Source organism: Lissotriton vulgaris, chromosome 1_1, assembly GCF_964263255.1.
Source record: "Lissotriton vulgaris chromosome 1_1, aLisVul1.2, whole genome shotgun sequence".
NCBI classification, from domain to species: Eukaryota; Metazoa; Chordata; class Amphibia; order Caudata; family Salamandridae; genus Lissotriton; species Lissotriton vulgaris.
In genome coordinates, this window is record NC_141685.1 from 1,428,487,514 (window position 1) to 1,428,511,138 (window position 23,625).

Genomic DNA, 23,625 nt, shown 5'->3' on the forward strand with positions numbered 1-23,625 from the left:
CAGCTACCAATTTCAGGTCTTATGTTTTTTCTCTATTTGTTTGCCCTCTTATCTTGGTTACATCTAGGCTAATGTAGCTAGACCACAAATAATATGTCATGTGAATTAATGGGCTACAGTGAGCAAACAGAAGAACAGTGGGCTGTTTCAGGTTATGACTGAAAGTACATCGAGAGCTGGACAACAATACCTGTGAAACTAAACCACTACATCTTAGTTTGAATACGTGCAGCACAGTTTGCGAAGAGAGAGGTGGGCAAGGGGAGAAGAAGTGTGAGCGACAGGGATGACCTCCGTTTTGAAGATGGTGTTTGTATTTAAACTGAGGCCTAGTTAACATACATCAGAAAAGAAATGCCTCTACACAATTATATATTTACAACAAGGGGTGGTGAGGGACAGAGTCTCTGAATTAAACAGAAAGCTCTCACCCAGTCAAGAGATCAGGGCTAGATCCTACACAATTATAAATAATTCATTTCAAAAGCATCAGTACAATATTAGTCTATACATGTGTACTCATGCGTGAGAATACATTATGCACTTTATTATTGTTGCATAAAAATAAAAATCCTCAACACAGTCACAAAGTGCACTTTGAGTCAGAAGAATGGTGAAATGCCTCTATTCTATGACCTTACTCCTCCCTATTGGCAAATCTCAAGGGTTTGCTAAGTGTTCACTGTGATTCGAAGTGGCAAATGTGCATTGAAATGCAAATTTGCACCTTTGCAAGTTAGTATTTTGCATTCACAAAATCTGCTGTTCAATCTCAGTAAAAGCAAAGTACTTTTGTGAATCTGGTCCCAGGACTGAAATGAATGTAATAGTAAAAAAGAAACCTTATGTTTCATTGATGACTGGGTGAACACTGATCATCATTTATTTTGTTAACATTGTACGTCTGTGCTGGTGAAATGGTAGCTAATTTTAAAAGTGACAGCCTTAGGGTGGTCTTCCCCCAAACGTTTTGCAGTCCTTCATTTTTCTGCTGATCTCTTTTTTGCTGGCCTTAGGATTCTGCATACTTAACCACTGCTAGCTGTGCTAAAGGACATGCGATCCTGCCTTAAGACATGTTAACATTGGCTTATCCCAAATTGGCATATTTAATTTATTTGTAAGTCCCTACTAGAATGGTACAAAAGGTGCTCAGGGCCTGTAAAGTAAATGTTACTAGTGGACCTGGAGCCCTTATTGTGCCTCCCACTTAAGTAGCCCTTTAAATATTTCTAAAGACTATCTCTGGGTGCAGTTTTAAACTGCCATTTCGACCTGGCAAAATAAGCCTTTTGCCTAGCCCACACCTTCTTTTATAATACATCTAAGTCATCTGTAGTGTGGGCCCAGGACAATATGCATTGTATTTAAAAAGTAGGACATGTACTTTGAAGTTTTACATGTCCTGGTAGTGAAACACTCTTACATTAATTTTTTTCTACTGCAAGGTCTACCTCTCCTAACAGATAGACTTTGGAGCTATCTTATTATACTTTATAAACTGAAATTCCCCTATAGGAACAGATAAACCATTCAAGTTCTGTGTCTTTGTAATTGCAATGAAACATCCTCATTCTTGGCAAAGTCAGATTTGAAACTACAATTTTGAAAATGCTACTTTGAGAAAATTGGAATTTTCTGCTTTAGCCAGTTGGTCCCTGCAGCCCGTCTCTGGGTCACATGACTGGGTACAGCTGATAGGTGGACTTTGGGTATTCCTCACAAATAGCCACACACACAATAGAGAGCTAAGGTGTGCATGGATGGTCCATCACTGGCAGGATTGGAAGGAGTAGCTGGGCACATCCCTACTTACACTTGATTAGGCTGTGTCCTGCCTCCACATAAAGGGCTGCACAACCCTCCACACAAAGGGCTGCAAAACTCTGTAGTTTGGCTGGAGCTAGGACAGGAGCGGCAGGATGCCTTGGGACTTCACAGGGAAACCTCTAGAAAGCTTCCCCCACCTTCCTGAGAAAGGGTAAAAGTTATACATATTGGACCTCAGACATCATTCTTCAGTACACTTCTGTACCTGTGGATACTATTCCAGGAAGAATGACTGCTCTGCTGCTGAAGGGGCTGCCACTCTGCTGGAGTGCTGCCCTGCTGGACTACTGCCCTGCTGGATTGCTGCCTTGATGTGCTGCCCAGTTGCCTGCTGCCGTCTTGCATGGGTGAGAAGGGCTGGACCTGCATCTCTGAATGCAGGATCCCAGAGTGGCTGCAAGGGCTAGTTGACTGGCCGCCTGATCAGAAGCCTCAGGGACATAACAGACTTAAAACAACCTTGAATCTAGCACCTGGACTACTCCATGTGTGAGGCATGCCCTCACAAATGGTGCCACCTGAGTCCTGGACCCTTGGAAACTATGCTGAATATACTCTGCCTAGCCCAGCTGTGGTCTCCATTAAAATCGATGCAAAGTGACCCAAAGCCCAGCAAAGCCTCACCGCACAGCTACTATCTTCATCAAAACTGTCACGAAGTCACGCACAGCATAACAAAGCCTCGCAATACAGCTGCTAGCTGCATCAGAACCAATGCAAAATGACACAAAGCCCCGCCAGGCTAGGTCTCACAGATCACCGGAACTGAAGTGAAGTGATACAAAGTCCCACAAACCCTCACTGCATAGCTTCATCGGAACCGGCACCAGACAATGCGAAGTCTTGCAAAGCAATGCCACACAGACCACACACCAGGATTTAAGGTTCTGTGTTCAGCAGGCCTAAGTGGGTCCTCAGAGCTGGCAAACAGTCTGACCTTGTGACTTTGTCTCGTTCCAGTACGGTCAGATAACCATGGTTGGTTGAACCTACATATCTCCATTCTACGGATTGGATTTTTGTCCTTTTGGTCTTGATTTATTTACTACAATCTGCCCCATAGTTCCAATCTGCTGTGGGATCCTTTTGCAATGTGTTTTCACTGTGTTATTGTTTGCAGTGTTGCACAAATACTTTACATATTGCCACTGAGTTAAACCTGACTGCTCTGTGCCAAGCTACCCAAGAGTTGAGGGCGTGTTGATTTAGGGTTTTCTTGTGACTTCCACCAGAGCAGAATTGTGGTTACAGCCTGAAAAGAGTTTAAACCCCTCAACCAGTCTCCTAATTTCTTACACCCATGATTGCATGTCAGCAGGGTGTGGATCCTGAGAACCTCATTAGGAGTGCCTCAACATTCCGGAGAAGGCTGGTAACAGAGATTTTGGATTCTGAAAGCAGCTGAAATCTCTGGAGGAAGCTACAGGAGAGAATAAGAATGTATCAGGGGAATAGGACCTAACATTCGTTGCCATTGTAATTCCTCATAAATAAGGGGTTCAATCTAGAATTGACTTTTTATTCCCCCCCTCCCCCCAAAGTAACCAGGACCCTGGCATCCTTAGCTCAGAAGTCCAACATTAGTACTCCCTAGCCCTGCACTAACAAAGGCAGATACTGTGGGTACCCAATGTTACGTGGTCTATTCCACTACATTTAAATTATGACATTTTCAAGGCTTGTACTTGAAATATCCGGAGCTGACCCCTGGGAGTTCCCCCCTAACACATTGCATCCCCACAGTTTGAATGTCTGTATGGATTCTAGAGGTAAAACTGTAGATAAACAGCTGCAGATTCTCCGTAGTTTTCCACTGGGAGTGTATTGCACAATTTGTACAGCACCCTTTTCAATGAGCAATCGAAGTTTCTTACACACTTTTATTTTTTACGGAAGAGGTGAATACTTCTGTAATTTGTTCATCTATGATTATGTGGGATATTGTAAGTTATGCTTGTGCTGCGCATTGCATGTAAATGGATTAAAAAAGACTAAGTATAAATGCCTAAACTATGGGTCCAATTCCCAAAGTGCCTTCACAATGGGTAACTGTAGTATGGATACTACAAGTGCGGGACCCACGCCACCAGTGCGGGGCTGCTACCACGATTGAATAGGCCCTTTGGGAATTGGGCCCTATATATTTATTTTAATCCCTCCTCTTTATTGAACAGTTACTATGTGAAACTTGCTGTTGCATTGTTACTATTTATTTGAGCAATGTTTCCTCTATGGTTATTTAAAATATGCGGAGGTTGCTGAGCATTACAGCAGTTTTACTTATGTTTCTGGAAAGGGGCGACCATTCGGTCCCCCCGAACGTATGGTGGAGTACCACGATCCCCCCGGGAAGCCATCTTGGGCGGGAGGCGAGTCTCGGCTGGTATGCCCGAAGCGGCGTAGCCGAGGCGCGCCTTTTTCCCGCCCTAGAGTGGGCTGGCCTAGACACCGACGCGGCCGGCCACGCCCTCGGAGGCAGGCGGGGGCGGGTTTACGCCCGCCCTGAAGACGGATAAAAGAAGCGGAAGCCAAGAAAGCATCCTCTTGTTCCTGTGCTCTGAAGCTGCACCTCCCCGCTGCACGTGAGCTCGAGACGGAACGAAGAGCCAATTTTGACCCACCCACCAGCCCCTGAGGACAGCGATTCGTTGTGAATACAGTTGACATAGTATCTTTTTTGTTTTCTCTGTTTTCTTACAGGTTGTGATGATTGTCGTGAAATTCTTAAGATGCAATAAAGATTGGTTATTTTCAGTATGTTTTGCAAATAAAGTAATTTGGAACAAGGATTGATCAGTATTTACGCTTGGTAATAAGTGATGTTTGCTTTGTAATCTTAGTAACTTAGGTAGAACTGTCGTATTTATTTTGGTCGGGCGGTAAGGTCATGATCGGTGAGCAGTAATTCGAAGATCCCTAGGAGGGGGCGTCACCCATTACGGATGGGAGCGCTCGGGGGATGTGGCCAATTGGCCCCTCAACGGGGAGGCGGTCCTGTCTAAGGAGAGGCCGCCGGAAGGAAAGGAAAGGTGGTCAAGGCCCCTTCCTGGATAGGAGGGGCTACGGCCCCTCCTGGGGAATTTCCCGGGGCCAGGACATCTGCGACGGCAGATGGGTAAGTTGTGTGGGGTGCAGGAGGGGGTTTACGCTACCTTTTAGACACCTCACACGAGTCCTCGAACGACCGTTAAATGGCGTCGAGTTTATTGGGGCCCCCGTCAAGTACAAAGGGAAATTGGTAGATGCACTTGAGGTACGCCTCTGTGCGGTCGCTCCTCTCACAAGTGAGGGGGGTATTTCTGGTTTAGGGATCTGACACCGGTTACGACCTTGCCGTTGGCCCTTAACGTTAGGATGTACAATTTCAAGTCAAATGATTTGTAGGATGTTAGTTCGGCTAGGAGAACCTTTGTATTAGAGATCTGTTAAGGTTAGCAAAACATCGTAATGTGGAAATTAAATTGTACATAATATGAAACTGTTATTTTAATGTTTTAATTTTGTTTCATATTTTAATAAATACGGCCGGGAAGGGTAACTCCCTTCCCGCCTTCCAAAAGTTCAAGAACTGTTTCCGGTTTCCCAAATCTTGGGGATGATTGTGTTGAGAGGGGGTGGCGGGTATCTCAGCCATATTACTCTGGGATCAAAATGTGAAACTAAAGCATAAAATGTCTTAAAATTGATGTAACCTGATGTTTTCACAGGGCATAAACAATGTGTTGATTTTTTTCTGAAACTTGAGGGTGGTTTAATCCAGTGCCGCTCGCCATAGAGGTTGCTGTTTCAACAGACTTGCCAGCGCTGTTAAAGCCCTACTTGCCATTGCTGCAGGAGCAGCCTTCATTTGCCAAATCAGCCTGAGACCCTGAGCGAGGAGACGCGAGGCCGCAGAGGAGGCGAGAGGCGCGGCCCCGGGACTGCGAGGGACAGCGTCAGTAACACCAGCTGTTCCCTCTTCCCGCGTGAGCCGCGCCCCCTCCCAGTGCCCCGCCCCCTACAAGGCGTACAAAACCTCTCGCGGCCCCCGCTCCGCGGGGGCCGCTCGCCATAGAGGTTGCTGTTTCAACAGACTTGCCAGCGCTGTTAAAGCCCTACTTGCCATTGCTGCAGGAGCAGCCTTCATTTGCCAAATCAGCCTGAGATTCTGAGCGAGGAGACGCGAGGCCGCAGAGGAGGCGAGAGGCGCGGCCCCGGGACTGCGAGGGACAGCGTCAGTAACACCAGCTGTTCCCTCTTCCCGCGTGAGCCGCGCCCCCTCCCAGTGCCCCGCCCCCTACAAGGCGTACAAAACCTCTTGCGGCCCCCGCTCCGCGGGCGCCGCTCGCCATAGAGGTTGCTGTTTCAACAGACTTGCCAGCGCTGTTAAAGCCCTACTTGCCATTGCTGCAGGAGCAGCCTTCATTTGCCAAATCAGCCTGAGACCCTGAGCGAGGAGACGCGAGGCCGCAGAGGAGGCGAGAGGCGCGGCCCCGGGACTGCGAGGGACAGCGTCAGTAACACCAGCTGTTCTCTCTTCCCGCGTGAGCCGCGCCCCCTCCCAGTGCCCCGCCCCCTACAAGGCGTACAAAACCTCTCGCGGCCCCCGCTCCGCGGGTGCCGTTCGCCATAGAGGTTGCTGTTTCAACAGACTTGCCAGCGCTGTTAAAGCCCTACTTGCCATTGCTGCAGGAGCAGCCTTCATTTGCCAAATCAGCCTGAGACCCTGAGCGAGGAGACGCGAGGCCGCAGAGGAGGCGAGAGGCGCGGCCCCGGGACTGCGAGGGACAGCGTCAGTAACACCAGCTGTTCCCTCTTCCCGCGTGAGCCGCGCCCCCTCCCAGTGCCCCGCCCCCTACAAGGCGTACAAAACCTCTCGCGGCCCCCGCTCCGCGGGAGCCGCTCGCCATAGAGGTTGCTGTTTCAACAAACTTGCCAGCGCTGTTAAAGCCCTACTTGCCATTGCTGCAGGAGCAGCCTTCATTTGCCAAATCAGCCTGAGACCCTGAGCGAGGAGACGCGAGGCCGCAGAGGAGGCGAGAGGCGTGGCCCCGGGACTGCGAGGGACAGCGTCAGTAACACCAGCTGTTCCCTCTTCCCGCGTGAGCCGCGCCCCCTCCCAGTGCCCCGCCGCCTACAAGGCGTACAAAACCTCTCGCGGCCCCCGCTCCGCGGGAGCCGCTCGCCATAGAGGTTGCTGTTTCAACAGACTTGCCAGCGCTGTTAAAGCCCTACTTGCCATTGCTGCAGGAGCAGCCTTCATTTGCCAAATCAGCCTGAGACCCTGAGCGAGGAGACGCGAGGCCGCAGAGGAGGCGAGAGGCGCGGCCCCGGGACTGCGAGGGACAGCGTCAGTAACACCAGCTGTTCCCTCTTCCTGCGTGAGCCGCGCCCCCTCCCAGTGCCCCGCCCCCTACAAGGCGTACAAAACCTCTCGTGGCCCCCGCTCCGCGGGAGCCGCTCGCCATAGAGGTTGCTGTTTCAACAGACTTGCCAGCGCTGTTAAAGCCCTACTTGCCATTGCTGCAGGAGCAGCCTTCATTTGCCAAATCAGCCTGAGACCCTGAGCGAGGAGACGCGAGGCCGCAGAGGAGGCGAGAGGCGCGGCCCCGGGACTGCGAGGGACAGCGTCAGTAACACCAGCTGTTCCCTCTTCCCGCGTGAGCCGCGCCCCCTCCCAGTGCCCCGCCCCTTCCCTACACCACACTTACTTAAACAGGGCCCATAACGCGCATCGCGGGACGCGCGCGGGTCGACGCCCGGGCGAAGCCCGGGCCAAGGGCGGGCCCGTTGTTGCCCGTTAGTGCCCGATAGAGACCGGACCGGGCCATCTCTCTTTCATCACTGACCCAACAAACCAAACATGCCACCAAAAACAAGGAGCACCTCTAAGCCAAAATCGAAACATGCGCAGGAGGTAGCACAAGTAACAGGCCCTATTGACTTATTCATCTCGCGGGTCCATGAGACAATAAACCAGAGCATAGCCCTGATGGAGAAGAGAGTATCATTAGATCTCATGACTGCAAACGCGAAGCGTTCTTCATTAGGCGCTATAGCAAATGCCACCTCTCCCATCAACCTCAATACACAAAATTGCTCTCTTCCAGTGACACTGCCAGTACCAGATTCAAATACAGTTCCGTCGGTAGTAGACCTGTCAGTCACACATTCAGAGTCAGACCTCTCCATAACATTCGATGACCTGGAAGCAACCCCTGATCTAGCCGGCTGTCAAACTCAGGGGGAGGCACAACCAAACGATAATCCCCCCCAGAAAGGTGATAGGGAAGGAGCAATCCCAAAAACACGTTCAGTAAACATTGAAGAATTACATAGTGTCCCGTGCTCGGAACACGCAACAACTCATTTAAACTCCACGTCCCATAGCACACCACTTCTCCCAGAAACTATCCTCCCACATAAGGCAATCTCAAACGACTATATTGAAAATCAATGTAAAACTTGCAGAATCACCTCGCAAGTTCTTACCACAACAAAAGACCTCTTATATCAATATTTAAAGCCCATCCAACTCAGCATCAGAAATCTCGAAGCCCAACTAACCATAATTTCGGCCACCCTTCTAGACTCAAATACCCGTATAGAAATAAAGGGGCAGCGTAACACCTCCCAGCCACCTAAAAAACAGAACCAGGCACCTACGCAAAAAATAGTCAATCACAAAAACCCAACGTCCCTAGCACAGAAAAACCCCAAACAAAACATCACACTTCCCAAACCTTCAACTAAAACGTCCCAACCTCAGAAAGAGAAACCCCCTGCTATAACCGTACAGCAAACAGTAAGCACAGATACAGACAAGATAGACACTCCAGGCCCAACTATAAAGACAGACACCAGCAGAGCCTGCGTAGAAAAAAGGCCCGAAATCCTTCCACTGCAACCACTGCCCCCCCAAAAGACTCCCAAAAACACACCCACAAAACCCCCACCAATCAGACGTCCTGTCCATTTACCCCCGGAAGCGACTCCCTACACAATAGTCCTCACAGGAGTCCCAGAGCTAACCGACGATACACCAGAAACTGCATGGTCACTTAAAAACAAAGCCATGCAGTGGTTAAGCATCAATAGACCTCTCGAATCCCATCTATCGGGAGGGATCACCACAGCCCGCAGGGTAGCCTGGATAGGCAAAACGACAAAATCAATACGTGGAGACTGCATTATTATAACCTGCAGAGATCCCTCAACAGTAGATTATATTTGTGCTTGGCCTCAGCTCGACAAAAAAGGGGGGATCGATGCTCGACACCTTTCATTCTTCTATCCCCCAGCGAAACAGCAGCGCAACCCTCCACCCTGGGCATGGCACCAGCTTCCCAAAGAACCGTGGAACCAGGAGTACCAAGCGCCATGGAACCAAGCGCCATGGAAACAGATAGAACACTCCTATGACTATATAGGTAGGGGCGGCCCAAGAGAAAGGCCCAGAGAACGCCAGAGGCCATATTGGCAGGACAGACCCTACCAAATCTACGAAGGATGGCAGGGCTTCCCAACCCAAAACCGTTTTGAGTGCCTCGAAATGGTCGACTGACCAACCCAGGACAAACTTAGCAAACAAATATTTGATACCACATCACAAATAGCAACCGCCAGTCACCATGCAATATCTCCAGAGTCCGAGGTATTATCTGTACACCCAAATAAGTTGCCACCAAACTTCCCTTCAGCAGAAGTGGATATCAACTTGGGAATACGTATCCAACAAGCCCCAGTGAATATCAACAACCTGACAACACCCGTAACTGCTAAGGAACTATCAACCCTGAGCCTGGCCATTGCCTACTGGAACGTTGCAGGCTTAACAACAAAAATAACTTGTCCCTCATGGCTCGACACAGCAAGGAGACAACAAATTCTGTGCCTGCAAGAGACCTGGCGCACATCTCCACTTCATCTAGCGGGCTATAAAACATTCTTCACCAAAGCAGTACCTAGTACAATGGGAAGACCAAAAGGTGGACTTATGATTTATTTTTCCAATACTGTCCCACTCACCGTGAAACTATTAAAGGAAACACACATCTTCCAAATTATCCAAGTCACACAGCCAAAGGAATCAAAGAAAAATTTACATGTATTCATAAACTACTATAATAACACCGGCACTCTAGAATGCTGCTCACACCTAGATGAAATAGCAGCACACTTATCTTTACTTCAGAAGACAAATCCTAATTCCACACTCAAATACATTTGGGGAGGTGACTTCAACTTAACATTGTGCCCAAATTACAAAAATGGGAACTGTGGGCTCCAGAACGAACTCGGAAATCCCATTCCCCACTTTGTGCACACGTCGGGTGGTAACAAATTAAATGAAATCCTCTTCACCCCAGACCTTGACTTTGCCAATGAACTAGTCAATCCGGTGCAGGACTTTCTACCCACCTTTCACGGGCGAGGCTGTCTGTCTACCATCGACTATATTTTAGCATCAAACTCTTATAAAGGGCAATTAAAAAACTACAAAACAGGGTCTAATCCAATCAGCGACCATTATCCTCTTAGTGTGGAAATCCTCATGAAGAAAGCTGAAACACTCTCTTCAAAAGCCAGCTCCCTTGACCAACAATCGCTGGCCTTGAGGAAGATGAATGGCTACGCAATTAAATGGTCAAAGATTGACCCGGAAGAGATAACACAAAGGGTCCTTAAAAAAACGCATCTCTGGTTAACGAACTGCCTGTCCCCCGAGGCATCCCCAGAAATAATTATCACCTCCTTTTATAACATTCAGGAAGCAATAAGGGACGAACTATTCATAAATACCAAAAACAAGCCAAGACTTCCTACCACGAGATGGTTCGACGCTGACTGCCGAAAGACCCTTACATCGCTCAAAGAAGCCCTAAGACAGAAACCGAGAGATCCCCAAATAATCTCACAACGGAGAAAAATTTACAACATCGCCCGGAAAAATCGCAAAAAGCAGTTAAAGCAAGATCTATGGCTTCAACTACACGACAGTGCATCAAGAAAAAATAGCACTGCTTTCTGGCAGACCATAAGATCACCCTTTCTGGTTAACACCACTGATCCAAACCATCTTGATGTGGCAATAACTGAGGACGACTGGGTCTCTCATTTTTCAAAAATCTTTGAAATATCAACGAGTGCTGCTCAAACAACTCAACCACAAGACTCTGAACTAGCCAAGAGTAATATCTATCCCATTAGGCTACGCTTTACCCTCAACGAGGTCAGAAAGGCAATCAAGGCCTCAAAACCTGGCAAGGCCCCCGGCCCAGACGGGGTTCCCATGGACCTGTTCCTACATAATGTTGATTATTGGTCAATAATAATCACACGGGTAATGGCAGCAGTTGCCGAAACCGGTCTCTTCCAATCATGGTCAACATCCATATTACTGCCCATCTTCAAGAAAGGGGACCGCAACGACCCTGCGTGCTACCGACCGATCTCCCTTCTGGACTCCATGGGCAAGATTGCAGGTCGAATACTCCTGGACCGACTACAATCATGGGCCCGGGAGAACAACATCATTACTGACCTGCAATACGGCTTCCAGAAAGGGCTCGGAACGGTGGAACAGGCCCTAAACCTCGTCCTTTTGGCAGGAAAGTACGCATGCGCTAAAGGAGGCAACATCTACCTGGTTTATGTAGACCTAAGCGCGGCTTTCGATTGCGTACAGCATGCAAAGCTATGGCAGATCCTGGAAAATCTTGGAGTGGACCCTCCCATACTAGCCTTCCTGAAAGAGCTATATACCAACGCAGAAGGTCGAGTTCGGTTTGGCATTGCCGGCGAACTATCACGTCCCTTTAAAATATCAAGAGGAGTAAGGCAGGGGTGCGTGCTCGCTCCCTTCCTGTTCAATTTATACACAAACGGGCTTGAACAGGCAATGCTGGAAGGGAGCCAGGACCTCCCGCAGATAGATCACCGCCCGATACCCATCCTCCTATATGCCGACGACTCTGTCATCCTGGCACGGACATCCAACCAACTCCAGCGACAGCTAAATAAATATGTGTCTTTCATGGACTCCTTGGGTTTAAAAGTTAACATTAAAAAAACCTTCACAATGACCATCGGACCAAGACCAGGAGTCTCCAAGCCCATATCCATTAACAACAGTAGATTAGAAAAAACATCGGTATACCCATACTTGGGCATTTTAGTGGAAGACAAAATGACCTGGAGTAAGGCAGTGGAAGCCAGAAACCTTAATTTTCGTCGTGCAGTATCAGCATTAAGTGCGTTCTCAAGGAAACTAGGTAAACCAGCTCCAGCGGAACTATTAACGATATACTATGCAAAATGCCACAGTGTGGCTACGTATGGAGCAGGCATCTGGGGCCATGGATGTATTGACCAACTCCAGGTTACAGAGAACGCTTTTATCAAATACATCCTAGCTCTCCCCCAAAGCTCCCCGATCTTAGCTTCACATTGAGCGCTGGGTATGGAATATATGACTGACACCATACGATGCCAGCCCATCCTACTGTGGCAGCGTATATGGTGTAACCCCGAAAGCCACATCACCCGCTCCCTCATCACCGATTGTCTCGGCCTAGCGTACTGGAAGAAAATACCTTGGCTCAATTATATCCACAAATTCTTTCTAGACCTTGACTGCGAGCACTACTTCCTTGAACCCCCTTCAATAGAGGACATTTCGAAAAAACATTTGAAGGAACTATGTATGGGCCACTTAAGGGAACTCCGCAACCAAGCTGAGATTACCAAAAAACAAAATGAAAAATCTCACATACTGCAGACAGGGAAACTCATACAGCCATACCTTACATACTTTCTCTCAAACTATGAAAAGTTTTTAATTACAAGACTCCGGTTCAATCTTTTCTTCCGCCTGGTCTCATTTCCAGAAACGAAGAACTGGTCCAGAAATCTGACGAGATGCCCCTGCGACGGAGTCTCTGAACAATCGACGATACATGTTGTCCTTTTCTGCAAGTACTACAGATTAGCAAGGAAAACATGGATTTTGCCCCTCCTCCGCTCAAGCGGTCTCAGTCAATCATATTTAGCACTTTCCCACTTACAATCCCCGAAATCCCCGCATGAAGCAAAAATGATAGCGACTTTTCTTAAAATAGTAATATCAACTCGTCGAAAAGTCAACTCCTAAACATGTATCATGTCTATAACAGTAACCCACCTCGACATTTTTTTGTTTGGTACAGCGATGCCAGTTCTGTGATCAATTGTATACTGACTGTTCTCTTTTTGAATATGTTATATTTCCTTGTTTTTAAAATGTACTTTTTATGATTATACAAGTCTATAATCGAATAAAAGTTGATGAAATACTGAAATACAGTGCTTAATTTGTAAAATATGAAGTGCAGGTGCTCAAATGTTTGTTGGAGGCCACATCTACTTTTCTCCGGCTCCACCCACTCCCCAAGTGGCTCCACCCACTTACTCACCCGCCCACATCTTGCTCCATCATCTCTCTCTCGATATCTGACCAGTGGGCCAGTACAGGGTCACCACTCTTTACCTCTCTGTCCCTCTCTGCTTTCTACCCTTGTTGGGTAGTCTTTATTATGTCCCTCCCTCAAGCTATCCACCCTCTTATGAAGTTCCGAAACTGCCTGGGCTATGCACCAGTTTGTTTCCAATCCATGTAATTTAAGGACCTTGAACATTCATCCAGTGCAGAGAGAAACATAGACACAAAGGAGGGACAATGACATGAAAGCAGTCAAAAGATTTTAATATTAGATGTGCCGCTTGTCCTATTCTGACTAGAAAGGAAGTTTCAACGGATTGATCAAAGCTATTTATAATTAATACTTGCTAGACAGCACACAGGGACAGGGCGTTGTTCCATTTGGGTGGATTGGGATCCTTGTTCGGAAGAGAAATAAAACTGCCCCTTGCACCCAAAGGACGGTGGTATTAGGGGAAAGCTTGTGATAGAGGTTTTCTAGTGTGACCAAAGGTGGCGTGGCCACCGTATTCCATTTCCCGCGTGCCATACCTAATAGCGGGCAGGGTATTCCAGGACTGCAAAATGAGCCCGTTTTTTGGCAGCGATACTTCAAGGGCAGGGACCAGGCAGGGCTGCTTTAACTTAACCCCGCCAGGCCCTGTCCGCCTGCTGTGATAGAAGTGTACAATGTGATGGTTTTTCGAGATGATGATCACAACCTTAATTTCGAGGGCGCCGCAGCTCTGTACATCAAACCAAAGAGGACCGCAGGAACATTATTCAAATCATAGAATAGCACATATCACAAACTGTCATTTTCTGATTTACTGTACTGAATAAGCCTATGCTTTTAAAGGCAGATATTTTACGCATCTCATTAAAATAAACTTCTGTATGATAGTGTTCACAGACTTTAAAATATACTGCTTTGCAAATTCTAGGACATCGAATAAATAAACCAGTGATATGCTAAGAACTGTATTGCGTCATCTGGCTTTTCTGTTGACAGGAGTATTACTAGAAGTAAGTGACAAACCACACAGTCATAAAAATGCCAAGGGGTGGGCGCCATTATACTAGTCTGATGCAAGTACGATCTGAAGGGAGACTGCTGCCTCGCCTCACCTGCCTGCGCAGCTCATGAGGATTATTTCGTCCGCCGCCGGCGCCGGCCTACCCCCAGGCCATCTTGCCCAGGCGCTGCTCGTAGCAGTGGTAGGTAGACCAATCAGGGCCACCAGTAAATTAATCACCGTAAGGACGCCACTGCCAGGCCCTGCCTCGCTCGCGCCTCGCCCTCACCTGCTGAGCGCTCCCAACTCCGAGTCCACCTGCCAGCAACTTTGGGCGGCGAATACTTCCTAGATACTCGGCGAGGGAAGAGGTGCGGGTATGCTGGGGCGGGCAGAGAAAATACGCGTGCAATGCATTCAATTGCATGCAATCTGCGCACGCGTCGCTACCTCTGGCGCGCACAGCCCCAACCCCCGCAGCAAAGCCCTGCCCAGTGCCCAGGCCCCTGCAACAAGTAACAACACAACACTCACTCAACAGTGTCCCGCCCACTGGGGCCCTGATCCCCGCCACGGCCGGGAACTCTTGAAGAGAGAGAGAGTAAACTGGGAGCAGAGCAGGGCAGGCACGTGACATCACCGTGACCGACAGCAGTAAGTACTGCATGCATCATCGACGACCTGGTCAGAGTCAACAAGTTTGGCACAACACTGACAGCAGCAGCGCCACAGCCACACTCTGTGTATGCCAGAGTCACCAGTCAGTGCGCAGTGACACGCACGAGTCACAACATTAAAAAAACAAATTCTAAGGCAGGAGGACAGGTGCACTTAATGCCGCGTGATAGACCCGGCCCCCATAATTAAGTGCCAGTGCTGAGCACCGGCAAGCTCCGGCTCAAATTAAGCCCTGGTTTAATCCCTGCGAGAAAAATAAATGTTCTGGTTGAAGTAAAAATCACCTAGCGAAACAATGTCTTTAATAAGGAACAAAGGGGTTCAGGAAGACTTGGGTAGACGAGTTATTTGCCCCCAAGATTGGTAATATTTGAAAAGGCATCAGGCCATTGAATATGTTGAAGCATGAGTTGCAGAACCCACTTGACAAAAAAAGTAATTGCTCTCCCCAAAGATGCATTCCAATACAGAGGTGCAGCTTTACTACTTATTGGAATTCACAAACATAGGAAGTACTCGCTAGAAAATGTCGTTTTCAGTGGTGGGCGGTGACCCTCAACACTGGAGGGTCGTTGAGACGAGCGCCAAAACCCAGTGGCAGGCACTGTAATAAATCACCAATGTCTTTAGGCTCAAATTTCAAAGCTCTCAATCATAGCTCATTGACAGATTTTATAACGGGCCGAGTCTGAGAGCTCTGAAATTAAGGCTGAAGGCAATGCAAGTTCCTCACAGTGCCTGTCAGTGGGCGAATAATGTAAAAATAAAATGAAAAACAAACTTACATTTTTCGTCTTGATTGCAGTCGGCACGAATCCACCTGAAGTCTCAAGCCTCAGCAGGCTTTCTTCTCCAAACTAAGATGCTGCTTTCATGCTGCAGATGAGCAACAAGAGAGCAGTGCTAGGATTGGCCGGATGTTCCAGCAGGCACTAGAGTCCTTGTCTGCTCCCCACCTAGCTGCCTAAGAGAGCTGGGTTGGCAGGTTTACACTTAACATGTCAGACTGGCCGTCCCAAGACAGCTGGCCAAAGTGACATGTGCAGTGCAAACTGGTGGAGTGAGCACCACTCCCCTGCTGCCAGTCAGCAGCAATGGCCCCGCCCCCAAACACTGCTTGGGCTGGGAGCAACGAAAAATAAAATAAGAATTCATTTAACACCATTTTATTTTTCACTTTTGCTGCACTGGTGGTAGGGGGGGTGCCTTTCCGCCCTAATGCGGGGGCTGCAACGGCTAATTTTCTGGGCATAGTACGTGGAATATTAGGTGATTTTGTTTGAGATTTTATTTCCCAAATGAGTAATTGTTGGAAGGATACAATTAAATATTATGGACTTTCAGTCTGTTTAGTGGTTCTACATGTTTTTCTTTTTTTTCCATTAGAAAAATATTTTTCTCTTTTTCACCTCTTCTTTTCCCTCCAGGAATGGGGATTCAAGGAATTTTCTAGAGCAAATCATTAGCTTCTTCTAGGGTTGAAATAAGTTCGGAGAAAAATGTGTAAATGTCCACAGCTTTACAAGTTTGTGTGCGTTGCCAATCTCTCAAGGCAAACCAGACCTTGCTGCTCCCGCTGCACACCCATAGCATGCTATTCACTAGGATTTCATTTTACACAGTCGTGACATACATTTAAGCAGTGGAAATGCATTCACACCTACCAGGTCTCCTTGTGTGGATACCTGAGAGGCATAAATGGAGCTGCGTTTGGCCATAAACATGTTTTTCAGTAGAAAATTGCTTTTGAATCTGCCCTCACTCTTTCTGATTATGCAGACTTTGTTTACTTATTAATCTCTGCTGACATGTTTGCACTTAAACATTTTATGCTGGGGCCTAAAACGAAACACAGACATTTTTAACATACATATTAAAGAAGCGGCTTTCACATACCAAAGGCTGCTTTAGATGAGGCTCCATGACAACAAACTGATGGATGGAATGCTTGATTTAACCTTAGCCACTAGCACTCGCTTGTGCTGCATCCCAATCCATCTTTTTTCACCCACCATGCCACCTCAGTTTGGACCCTTTCATATGCAAATCAACCTTGACCCTGCATCTCATGGAATTAATCTAGCCCAAACTGACAAGCCAGGTCCTCCCTGGTCCATAATATAAACAACTCAAGACTTATTTTGCCGTGATATGGGCTCATCAGTCCGGAATAGCTTCATTCCAGTGGCACAGGAAGCACAGGAATTGGAAGCACCGGATTGGAGCGCAGACTCCTGATGAGCAGCACTCTAAATAAAAGTGTGGCACACCTAGACACCATCTTGGTAGAAAGAAAGCTGTCAAACTGACAATGGTTCATAACATGGAGATTGCAGTAAAGGAGCAGCATGATGATGGTTCTTTTTGTCAAATAAATTAACAATTAGTGCTTCAGAAAGGTAAAATGAGGACACATTTTTTTGAGTTCTCAAATATCTTTCTCATCCATGTCAGTACAATATTCTGAAATACAGAGAGGAACTCCGTTCCAACACCAGCAGCAGTCTGTCAATTAACTTGCTAATAATGATTAACTTCAGCTTCACAGCAGAGTCCTAATTAACAGCTAGAGCACTAACATTCTGAATTCACGACAAAAGCATGGCACCTGATTGCTGTAAAACTGAAAGAAACGTCCTGTATAGGATACTGCAGTATATGGACAAAACGAGTTTCTTTTTGGCATAGAAATTATGGATAGTGCTCTTATAAGCTGGAATGAGGACACATTTTCTAAGAGTCTGTTCCTCATCTATTTCAGTAAAATAGTTTGCCATGCAGAATGAAACATGTACTTCTAACACCAGTAACAGCCTCTCAGCTACCTTTCTAGCAAGTAAAACTTCACCTTTGAACTCTTGGACCAGCTATAACAAGGTTTTGCATTCCCCCTGCACCTCAAAAGGGTATGCAAAACCAAAGTAAAACCTATGTGAGATTTATCATGTCACACACCTTGCGTGGCCATGCATGGTTTGATAAATCTGGAATAACACAAGGCAGTGCAAGTCGCAGCCTTGTTCTACTCTGCCCCATGGAGGGGTTCCATGGGTGGAGTGGGTGTTCCCACGCCTCCACCCATGGATTTTGGCACATTCCTAGACTTACCATTAGTAGGAGACCTGGGAATCTATCAAAATGTTATGCATCCCCAGCTGAGGCGTAACAGGGAGAAATAGCTTTATTCCCCTAGTTTTTTCCTCTTTCTACACGTGCTGCATTGTGCACCACACATAGAAAAACGAAATGTCCTTTGAGAATTGATTTTTGCGCAGGAAGGAGATCCTTCCTGCAGAAAAACAACCCTGTCTACAACACAAGCACCCTTACACCATGTCGCAAGGGTGCCTGCATTGACGCTAGGCAGCTTTAAGTGCGCCAGAACTAGGAAAGGACAGGAAGGCGTCATAAAATTTTCAATAAAGCGCATTCATTCCATTTCCCTTTCATGCAATGCAACACAGCAAGGTGATTGCTGTGTTGAGCTGCGTGAAAAAAATTAGACCTATGGCCCCCAATACAGAACCAGGGCTAACATTTTACAAGACAAGCGAGGTACAACTGAATGCAATTTTGTGGGAATAGGAGCTGCAGAATTTAAAACTTTTCCTAAATAATAGACTGAAGTAAATGGGCACTGAGGTGTTAACACGGACATCAAACAAGCTTTTTTACTGATTTTGTTTTTGGTGTTTTATAAAGTATGGACATGGCCCGAAGGTATCAGAGCACTGTTCAATAAATGATATACATAATCAAAGAGCTGAAAACATAAAAAAGAACACAGAATTAAAACATAGACCAACTTTGAAAAACTCCAGTAAGATATGGTATTCTGTAACAGAGTTTTTGTTAAAGGACCACCATTTGTTTATGAGTCACTGGGATGGATTCTCTTGGATTGTTTTTCGAGAGTCTACTTTGTGTCCCTTCAGTCTCAGGTATGCGGAGGATAATGTTTGTGTGGGTTCTGCTGTTAAGGGTGTGCTTCTTCCTCTTATTGGTATTCCTGCCATTGTGCTGGCCACTGCTCCCAAGGGACATGCTCACAGTGACTTCATGAAAGGAATCAGTTCATTATGGTGGGTTTGCAATTGGGGGCGTTGAGGTGATTTAGCCACTCTTGGATGTGTTTGGAGCAGTTGGAAAGTAAGAAAAGTAGAAATTTTTATTTTCAGAAAGTTCAGCTTGAGGTTGTTGTGAGCTAGCCACAACTGAGTTTTAACTAGAGAGCTCTTTAGTTGGATATAGTCCTCTAGTACAATTGTGGGTAATCTATGTACATATGATATGCAACATTCAATTGTTTGAAGATTTCCATTAGTGACTCCATAAATATGTTAAAGAGTGTAAGGGAAATGGTCTCCCCTGGTGGGATTCTACATCTCACTGGTGCAGCATCTGAGAAAGAGTTGCCTAATTTGATTCATTGTGAGCAGTTCTGCTGGAAGGATGCGTACCAGGAGAACACTTTCCTGGGCAGCCCCATTCTGTTTTCTAGCAAAAAGCAAGTTGTTGTGATTGACCATGCCAAACGCCGATGAGAGGTCTAGTAGGATAAGTAGGCAGACGTTGTTGCTGTTGAGCATCTTAAGGGTGTCTTCAATTATGTGAACAATGGCTGAGTCTGTACTGTGCCCTGGTCTTAATGTAGATCAATAATTTGTTGAGTAGGTTGAAGTGATCAACGTACTCATTTAATTGGTTGTGCAAACATTTTCCCAACAATTTGGCCTGAAAGGGAATGTTTGATAGCGGGTGAAAGTTGCTCCACGTTGTAGAGTCAGTTTCTGCAAAAAAAAAATTCAGGAGAGGTGTCACTTGCCCAGCCTTCAGGCAGTCTGAGATTATGCCTTGTTGTAGTGATGAATTTAAGATTTTCGACAGTGTGGGTGAAAAGAGGTGACTGAGTTCCTTTAGTATTGGGGACGGGATAGGGTTGTTGAAGTGTGAACTTGGTTTCATTGATAGTAGGTCTTGTGGACCTCCTAGTTGGTAAGTGTTTTTAACTCACTCCAGAAAGCCTGGTTTTTGCACTTGGATGGTTGAGACATCGTCTATTCCGCTACTTGGTATAGAGATACAATGTTGGAATGGTAATCATTGTTTAAAGTGGCTTTTAGCCTTTCCTTTTCAGTTACAATTTCTTTTTTTGATTTCTAAGATGTTTTCATTGAAAAATGAAGAGAAACTTTACAGTTTTCCACTAAGTTAAAGCTAATACTCGTTACAGTTTTTACCTGGGTTTGTTGGTTGACAATTTCAAACAATTGCCTTGGGTGATTTCTGGCAATGCTGATTTGGCATCTGAAGTACGATGCTTTCGCATTCCAGATTTGTTTTTGTAGCTGTTTTGTCAGTCACATAGTTTGATTAGGAGCAGTGTTGAAGGTTCCTGTCCCCACCATTGTTCTGTGTGTTTAAGACTTACCCTTTGCTCCTTTAGACTTTGATTGTACCATCAGTGAGATGGTTTGATTCTTTGTCTCTTGAGGCTCAGTGGGGCGGCTGACTTCATTATGTTTGATATTGTGCTTGGTTAATTCAAGAACATTCTGGGCTACTGTTGAGGGGATTTCTGGTTTTTCTTGCAAAGTGCAGTCAGTTCCACACTATCCATATATTCGTTGTCTCTAACCCAGCATCTCTGTTTTGTTTCTTGTCCATTCGTTTTCTGTGTGAGCATATTTAGGTGGATAATGTTTGAGTGATGATCAGACCAGTTATTTTGTGAAAGCGAGTCAATTGTCAGCACACCTTCTCTGGATATGACTAAGTCAAGCATTGATCCTTTGTTATGAGTTGGGCTTGTGCATGATTGGGTCAAGTTTTGATCAGAGAGGAATTGTTTTGGAGTAGATAGCTGCGTATCATCCTTTTCATTCGCATGAAGGTTGAAGTCTCTGAGAAAAATAGTATCGGTGTGTAGCATGGAATGTATTGTAATTGTTTCCATTATCTGTTCAATGAACTGTTGGTTGTCTCCTGGAGGGTAGTAAATTAAGTGCACTTTGGCTAGTGATTGCTTTGATGTGGAGATTTCTGCACCCATGTACTCGCAGGATGGGTGCACAGACATAATATCGAGTTTTTTATTTCGAACAAAAATATTGAGTTTTAAATATCAAAGGGACAGAATATCGACATCAAGAATACCTGTGACCAGAATATCGACCTGAAGGTAAGAAATATCATTTTTGTTAATGTCGAAGCAAGTAATATCATTCTTAATAATATCTATGTTTATATTAGTGTTATGTATTTTATTATGTATTTTATATGTATGTGTTCTATATTTTGTGTCATGTTTTGTATTTTTTTTAAATACATGTATTACATTTTTAGAAGTTAGTCATTTTTTTAAAAGTACATTTTGCGTTTCAGTACTGTAGCAGGTTGTGGGTTTATAGGGGAATAGGGTGGGAAGTAATTAAATTATAGTAAATTAAATTTAAAAAACGTACAAATTGTTAATTATCTCTAATAAAATGTTGAGATTATAGAAGAATAGGGTCGGAAGTAATTTATTATAATTAAGTAATATTCATTTTTATTTATTGGTATTGATAATTAATTTATCATTAATTAATTATTAATTGGTAATTAATTCTTATTATTTGATCATTATATTAATTGTGTTAATTTAGTTTAGGAGTGGGTTGTGGGTTTACAGGGAAATAGGGTGGGAAGTAATTTATTATAGTTAAGTAATTAATAATTTATATTTATTGGTATTGATAATTAATTTATTGTTAATTAATTATTAATCAGTAGCTATTTTTTATTAAATGACTAGCTTACCCGTCGCGCGTTGCTGCCATCTCAGAAGAAAGGAAATTTAAGGAAACTTTTTATGATAACATTCAATTTACATTGTGTCATTTTTATTGAAACTTATTCATTTTAATATGGAAAACATTTTAAAGTGCTGTTTTATTTCTGTTTATTTATTCGAGTGCTTGTGGATACACAGTATTTTTTGTTTTTCCGTCTGGTGCGTACACGAATAAATCAGAAGGTTTTCCGATGCGTGCGCTGCCACATACAGTTGTCCATGTGAGAAGCACAGATTCTCCAAATCTAGTCCACACACTTGCAGCGATTGTCCTTGTGCTTTGTTGATGGTCATTGCAAAAGCGATTCGCACCGTAAACTATAAACATTCAGTATTGGAAAGATTATGAGGGCCCTGGGGAGCCGGGGGGGCGATATTTAACAAATTATTATTATTATTTTTTTTGCCAGTGATATCACTGACCATGTCATGAATGATGTAATATGTGACATCATCAGCAGAGGATTGCGGCACGCGAGTTATAGTTAGTACAACTAACTATAACGGGAAATTTCATTGGTTTTGTACGAGTGAAATGTCCAACTAACTATGACACCCCTAAAACCTATGTTTTGTCAGTTAATATATATATCTATCTATATATCTATCTATATATCTATCTATATATATATATATATATATATATATATATATATATATATATATATATATATATATATATATATATTACCTACTGGCGGTCGCCAGTAGGTAGTTATAGTTAGGATTTTTTTCAATGTAAAATCTCAAAATTCTATTGTGAATAACTTTGGCACCGGTTGACGAATCTGCCTGAAAATTTCCTCAAATTTGCCTCGCAGAGCTCCGCTCCTTCCTTAAAAGTTTGGGGGGGATTGGTGAAGCGGGTCCTAGATAAAAGGGGGTCCCAAAACATGTTTTCCCCATGTTAATTTCCATAGGGCGGTCAACCTCACTTTTAGGCTGAATGGATTTCCACCAAACTTGGCAAAATTGTAGGGACTGGTAGCCCGATGTGCCTTTGCTATGTCTCAAGATAGTTTTTGAGTAATTTAGGTTCAAAAAAATATATATATCCATGGCCGCGCTCTGGTACGCGCACCGGGGAGCGCACTGGGCACGCTACGCGACTTGCGTGCAGAAAGCTGATTGGCTCTCGGGTGTCTGTAAATATTCCAAACAGTCCGGAGCGGCCGCCATCTTGTGTCTCTGTAGGATCGAGACACAAGAGGTGGCAAAAACAAAGGGGGAATTGACCATAAGGGAGCAGAGTAGACCCCCCCTGACCCCCTAGGTTTGATGTTGGGGCCATAAAAGGGCCCCGGGGGGCAAAAAAAAAAATGTTTTGTTTATTCTCGCGGGGGGAACGTCCGGTACGCGCACCGGGGAGCGTACCAGGGGAAAACCCAGTGAAATAGTAAAATAATAAATTAAAGTGCTTAGAGGTAGGGTAGCTCTGCATAGAGTTGTTGTGTTGTGTGGGTGATATAAGTACCAGCATGTAGGTACCAATGCAGAGTCTTAAATTCAATGTAGACTGTGTTCTCTGTAGATAATTTGCATGTTGTTACAGAAGTTATTGTGGTGTATGGAATCTATACTATAGTCTGTCAGGAAAGCAGAAACAACATGGAGGCAGGAGATGATAAAGAGATGTTAAATAAACATTGGAGATAATATAGTGGGAGAAAGGAAGTAACTATGAGCAAAATTACTATAAAAAAGTTGCACAGTATACTATAAGTCTCACTGTATATTATATATTCATTTTGGTACTATTTCATAATTTACATATAAAAAAGAATAATGTCTCGAACAATTTTTAATTTTTAAATAAAAATTTATTGCTG